Genomic DNA, 6,014 nt, shown 5'->3' with positions numbered 1-6,014 from the left:
AGTTGGATCAGTTAAATCGAGTCGTTGTAGGCTTTTAATTGCTTTTCCTGCTTAATCAGCACTTTGTCGGCCACCAGGTTGAGCTGTTGCTGCTGCGCCTGCTGCTGTTGCTGTTGGGCCTGTTGTTCCTCCAGAGCTGCCGGCGCTGGCGGGCACGATGCGGTTGTAGGCGTAGGACCAGGGACTGGAGTTGGGATCCATGGTTGGCTTGGACTCTTCTACTGCTGTTGGCTGGTAATTTTTAGACGTTATAGAATCGGAACTGTCGGTCTGCTCGGGCCCAGCATTATCTTCACATCAGACTGCACAACGCTCCAAATAGCACGAGCGGTTTTTATGTTGAATTTCGGACGCAGCGTTACGTTTTTTTAGATTCGGTGCATAACTTGTTTGTGGATGAAACAATCTCCAAAATGCCCGCTCTGCTGCCCACCGGCCAAGGTGATTTGCAACTTTCTAGGTAAGTTTTCGCATTTCCTCACTCCTTTCTATTTCATCCTTTCTCTCTCCAGACGACCTCTCTCGCCTCTCGTCTCTCTCTCTCTCGCCCTTCAATCGTCCTCCGCCGGCTGAGCCTGGCTTCACGCTGGCAACACTCGAGAGCTGGTGTGGAGAGGACTTCGCATTTGCTTCGCTGCAGGTGAGTATTTTGGTGTCGTTTGGCTGCTTCCTGTATTAACCCAGTATGAATTTCAGGATGCTGGAGCTGCCATGTATGCCCCTTACTTCTGGCCCCTGTTTCAGCCGCGTTTCCCGTTTATGCCGGTTTTCAAACTCCGTTTTGTTCATTTTATTCAAATTTTATTTCGGCCGCTCCTCGAACACTCTCGTGCCCGCCAGCCCCAACCTCTCTCCAGACGCGCACGCTGCTCCTGCCGCCCATGATGCGAGCCTCCTGTACCACCGGTGCCTCCGCGATCCCTTCGGGCCACTCCGGCTCCGCGATCTCTCGCCATCGCTGGCCCTCCGGCGCCGACACCGTCCGCGACAACTTCGGCCGGGCCACCACCTCGGGGACGCCCCGCCCGGAGATCCGCCGCGAGGTTCGGGTAGGCCGGGCTGCCGACCATCCTTGCCCCGGGCTAGATCCTCCGGACGGCTGGTGGGCAGCCATCATTCTGCGCGCTTCGCTCCTCGTCACACGTGTGTTCATTATGCTCGTTGATTTTGATTGTGCAGCTGGAGCCTGGGCTCCCTTTAACGACACCTCGGTTCCGAGCCTTCCTCTTTGCTCAATCCCGCTATTTCCATAGGCCTCTCCTTCTTACTACCCAGATCTACGGTACAGCTCTCTGCTCTGTGCCGTCTTCCCCCTTCCTTCGGCAGACTTTTGATGCGTGTTTTTTCTTTTCCTCCGATCAGTCCCAATCGAGACCTTAGACGCTCTGGTTCGCTCCCTTTGTGTTCTTCCTTGGAATTTGTTCGTAGTATCCTTTGGGAATCCTTGCAGGTATCCTTGGACTCCTTCCGTAGTACCCTTTGGGAATCCTTGGACGTATCCTTTGACTCCTTTCGTAGTATCCTTTGGGCATCCTTGGGGGTATCCTTGGACTCCTTTCGTAGTACCCTTGGGCATCCTTGGAGGTATCCTTGGGATCCTTTCGTAGTGTCCTTTGGTCATCCTTGGAGGTATCCTTGGACTCCCTTCGTAGTATCCTTTGGCCATCCTTGGAGGTATCCTTGGGATCCTTTTGTAGTATCCTTTGGTCATCCTTGGAGGTATCCTTGGACTCCTTTCGTAGTATCCTTCGGGCATCCTTGGAGGTATCCTTGGACTCCTTTCGTAGTATCCTTTGGGCATCCTTGTAGGTATCCTTGGGATCCTTTCGTAGTATCCTTTGGGCATCCTTGGGGGTATCCTTGGACTTTCAATGTTGTTTTGCGTCTGTTGTGGTTGCTTGCTGTGGCCGCTCTCTTGTGTTTTCCGTTTGTTGCTGTTTCACCTCGCTTACGTGGATGGTCCGCTCTTTCTTTGTGTTTATGTGTCGTATTTTGCAGATTACTGGTGACGCAAAACCTATGACTTGGTAAGGTCCCTCGTATCTAGAGTCCAATTTTGCTGCGAACCCCTCGGCCACTTTTGATAAGTGGTGTTCCTTGGCCCACACGACGTCACCCACCTCTGGCGTCCATTGCCTCCTCCTTAGGTTATAATTCCTAGCCTGGTCCTGGGATGCTTTCTCCAGGCTCCGCCTTACAATCTCGAAGATTTCCCTGAGATTGTTTGCTTTCTCTTCCGGGGTCTCTGTCGGTCGTCCGTTCCCTACGGTTTCTCTGTCGTATAGGGCGCTCGGTAGTCTTGGTTCCCTGCCTTGGGTAATGAACGACGGTGTGTAACCTGTGGATTCTGAAACGCTCGTGTTTACTGCCAGCATGATTTCTGGCCATTTTTCGTCCCAGTCTCTTTGGTTCTGTCCTGCGAACTGCGCTATCATTGTTTTCACCGTCCTATTGGCTGTCTCAGTCGGGTTCTCCTGTGGGGTGTATGGAGCTGTGAACTGTTGCTTGGCTTCCATTTCGACCAGGAAACTCTTGAAAGTTTTGCTGGTAAACTGGACTCCGTTGTCCGTTATGACTATTTTGGGGACCCCATACCTCGCGATTATACGTTCTTTAAAAGCTTTCTTTAGGGACTCGGCCGTCGCGCTTCGCAGCGTCACCAACTCAGTCCACTTGGAGAACCGGTCTATCAATACCAGCAGCATTTGGTTACCGTGCTTCGAACGCGGCAGGGGTCCGCAAAGTCCGCACATACCGTAGCCCATGGTTCCTCTGGCACCTGCGTAAGCGTTTTCCCTGCCATTTGCATCTGATTCGGCTTGAATCTCATGCATGTCTCTCATCCTCGCACGTGGGCTCGGGCGTCCCTGTGCATTCCTGGCCAGTAGTACCGGGCTGCCAGACGTGCTATTGTCTTTCGGCTTCCTACATGGCCAGCCATCGGTGAGTCGTGGTTCTCCTTCAGCACCGTTTCCCGTAGAGCTTTCGGGACGCACATCTTCCATGTTGCAACATCTTCGCTGCCCGCTCTATGAGGTATATTCCTGTACAGGGTGTTACCCTCCATCACGTAGTCCGGATACTTTTGCGGCTGTGTCCTTTTCTTTTCGCGCATTTCCAGAATCCAGCTGCATGCTGCAGAAGCTTCCGCCGCCGACGTCTCCTTGATCCCTCGAAACGTTTCCCGCAGTGGCTGCCTTGACAAAGCGTCTGCCACCACGTTGAGTTGCCCTTTCCTGTACGCTATTTCGAAGTCGTACTGCTGCAACTCCAGGGCCCATCTGGCGATCCTCCCTGAAGGGCTCTCTATGCTGTTGAGCCACTTCAGCGCCATGTGGTCGGTTACTACTTTAAAGTGGTAACCTTCCAGATACGGTTTGAGCTTTCGGATTGCCCAGACGATTGCCAAGCCTTCGAGGAGCGAGATTGCTACGTCGAGACGTTCGGGATTGGGATACCAGGAATCTCCGAATTGAGACGCAGGTAGCTGAGATCCAGAGGGCTTCACGCGGCTAGGTCAAGGCGGTCGATTAACCCTGTCCACAAAGTCCTGGCGTTACGCCTGGAAAGAGTATACCAAGCCAGAAGGGAGAGCGGTCGATCGGTACGGTCTCGAGTGGAATTATCCAGGAGAGCCCTACGGATTCGACTTGCGAGGTCCCGGAGCGGCGTGCCTGAACCCCGAGTATAACAAGCCAGAAGGGAGAGCGGTCGATCGGTACGGTCTCGAGTGGAATTATCCAGGAGAGCCCTACGGATTCGACTTGCGAGGTCCCGGAGCGGCGTGCCCGAATCCCGAGTACCAAAAGCCACGCGGAAACGTCCCGGACAAAAGGCAAAAGGGTGAGGCTAGGGTGGAACGTTCGTTTACACTAGGCGTGGAAGCGAAGTAAGGCGCGAGGCAGCTTCCTGGCGTTCCGCCTTGACTGTCCGCGCGGGCTGAGCAGAAACCCCAGTGGGACCATCCGGGACAGAGCAAGGGTCAGGCGGCGGTGTGTCGAAAGGAGCGATCCTGGAGAGCGCAGCTTCTGTTCACCCTAGTCTGAGAATGGTGACGCTTCCCTAAGCCCGTACGGCCGATACCCCTCGCGAGTCCGAGTCGGTACCAGCAGTCACCAAGTCACGCGTGAGAAGCGATCAGCGAGCGAGCGTCTTCAGGGAGCTGCGAGGCTCTTCAGGGAGCGGCGAGGATCTTCAGGGAGCTGCGAGTATCTTCGGGGAGCTACAGGACAGGAGCACCGAGTCATCAAGGCGAGAGGTCGTCGAGTCAATCAGGACCGTCGGAAGCACCGAAGGTCACAAGCAACGAGTCCAGGCCAACCAAGCGACTAAGACACTTGTAATAATATACCCGCAATAAACCCAATACGAACCCGTGAATTCTGTGCTTCCTCAATGAGCTACTGGGCGGTCACGTTAATATAAATTTGGTGGGACCAACACACAATATACTGAGCTAGCCGCACGAATCTCGTAGCGAGCAGACCATAAAAATCAGTTCGTTACATCTGGCGCCCAACGTGATTGTCCCAACAGTGAGAACAGCACAATAAAAATGAGAAAGAAGTGGATTTACCGCCTCAAGAAGGAAGACTTCGCCCATGTCGCACAGAGGCTCAACGTCGCCCTGGAGGGCAGGCTAGACGACATGAGGAAGGCGCTATCGGAATGCTACTCCGAAACAGAGAACGATCCACAACTCGTCGACATCTGGGACGAGCTGGAGGCGACATACTACGACAGAGCCGGCCCAAGCATTACGTTAACAGCCGCCGAAGGGGACAACCTGGTGGCAAGCCTGAGCAATGACAACATGCAAAAAGAGGCCCACAGGAGAGAATCAAGCCAAGAAAAGAAAGCAGCAGCGCTGACCCCGAGGCCAAGCCAGGCGGACTATGCAAAGGTCGCTAAGAAGGTCCGCGAATGGTCGTTCAGGTTCGACGGGGCGGAAAAACCATTCGAGTTCCTGGAGCAGGTAGAATGGTCCGCCAACACGTACGGTTTGGAGCTTGATATGATCCCTCGAGCGATGCCGGAGTTGCTAAAAGGAAGGGCTTTGAAATGGTTCATCGCCTACAATAAGCAGTGGAGAACTTGGGTAGAATTCATTGAAAGTTTCCACACATACTTCCTGCCAAGAGATTTCTTCACCAGGCTGGCGGTCCAGGTCCGGCAAAGGAAGCAAGGCTTGAGCGAGTCGTTCAAGGACTACATGATCGACATGCAGACGATGGTGAGGCCACTTAGCTATTCTACGAAAGAGACGTTAAGGGTCATTAAAGAGAACTGCACCCCAAGCCTACGGATGTTCTTAAGAGCATACAAAGTGTCGGACCTGGACACTCTAATGATCCTAGCCGATGAGTACGAAGAACTTGAAAAGGAACGGGAAGTCTTCGCACAGGAGAACAAGTTCTCAAAGACAAAGTCGGCGTTACCAACACAGGTGACATGCAGGAGATGCGAGGTGGTAGATAACCAGGACACACGAGGAAACGACCAATGGTCACCACCACACCAAGCCAGACGACAGCAGGCAACAGACGCACCACGCGGAGGCCATTGTGCACCACCCCCACAGCAACAGAGACAGCCAAACAATACCTTGTGCAGGCCGCCAAGCAACACACATAGGCCACAAGATGCCACCCATATCACAGACCCGCAGGAGGCCTGTCGGAAATGCGGTGGGAACGGACACTGGGCTAGAGGATGTCGAAACCAGCGGCTGCTGTTTTGCTGGATAGGAGCGTCGATTGCTGCCAACGATCGGGAAATGGCCAGCGATCTCCGCCGCAGAGAGGCGAGCGGGGATCGCACAATGCCACTCCAAACTAACGGGCAAGCTAATCGAGGAGGAGCAGCAGTTGTCCGCAGCTGTGATGACTGGTGGGAACAGCTACAAAGCCACAATCGACACCGGAGCAAAGGCAAGCTTCGTCAGCGAAGAATTGGCGGACAATATTGCTGCTCTAGGAAGGATTACAAGGACGAGACGGCAAGTTAGGTTGGCA

This window comes from Drosophila suzukii, chromosome Y, assembly GCF_043229965.1.
Source record: "Drosophila suzukii chromosome Y, CBGP_Dsuzu_IsoJpt1.0, whole genome shotgun sequence".
Classification (NCBI taxonomy): Eukaryota; Metazoa; Arthropoda; class Insecta; order Diptera; family Drosophilidae; genus Drosophila; species Drosophila suzukii.
Note: the sequence above shows the minus strand (reverse complement) of the source record.